This window comes from Myotis davidii, unplaced genomic scaffold (genome assembly GCF_000327345.1).
Source record: "Myotis davidii unplaced genomic scaffold, ASM32734v1 scaffold847, whole genome shotgun sequence".
NCBI lineage: Eukaryota > Metazoa > Chordata > Mammalia > Chiroptera > Vespertilionidae > Myotis > Myotis davidii.
Window position 1 is genome coordinate 1995360 of NW_006298049.1, and position 1026 is coordinate 1996385.

A 1026-nucleotide genomic window follows, 5' to 3' on the forward strand; every position below is an offset into this window, starting at 1 on the left:
TTATATAGGATACTGACAGAAAACACAAGACCCATGGGTCAGAGAAAAAGACCATTTATTGCTCAGGGTGAAAACAACCACTGCCCTGGCTGGTTTGGCTCAGTGGATAGAGCGTTGTACTGGAGACTGAAGGGTACCAGGTTCGATTCCAGTCAAGGGCACATGCCCAGGTTGCAGGCTTGATCCCCACTGGGGGGCATGCAGGAGGCAGCCAATTGGTGGTTCTCTCTCATCATTGATGTTTCTATCTCCCTCCCTCTCCCTTCCTCTCTGAATCAATAAAAACATCAAAATACACACACAAAAACACCAAAGCAAAGTCTTATAACACATCCTAAGCCCCAATTACTATAAGGCAATATAGTGAGAGCCAGATGTTCTCTGTGCATGCAGCGGGGTGTGTTACAGGAAGGGAACTCCAAAATAAGGAAGAGAGACAGGCACACCTTTCTTGCCTCTGTAATGTAAGCAAATTTTCACCAAGAAGGAAGAAGGAGACTACTCCCCTGGAATGTCTCCAAAGCGGGAAATATTCTCTATCTTCATTATACTGGTTAGGAAGCAAATCTTCCCTCTGACCTTAAAGTAGACATTATGTCTAGTTTTCAAGGAAGTTTGCTATGCAAGCTCCTTCACTCAAAAGACCTGGACCATACAGAAACATTCAATATTCATGGAGAATTGTCTCCCAACACAAATTTTCCCAGGTGTATTATCTTCAAATATGTCTTATACTAGAGAACCGGTGCACAAAAATTTGTGTACTCGGGGGGGTCCCTCAGCCCAGCCTATGCCCTCTTGCAGTCCGGGACCCCTCAGAGGATGTCCACCTGCTGGCTTAGGCCCGCTCCCTGTAGGATCGGGCCCAAGCTGGTAGTCAGACATTCCTCTGAAAGCCCGGCCACCCTCGGGGTATGTCCACTTGCCAGCGAGGAGCAGGCCTAAGCTGCAGTTGGACATCCTTAGCACTGCTGAGGAGGTGGGAGAGGCTCCCAACACCACTGCTGTACTGGCAGCCATCAGACT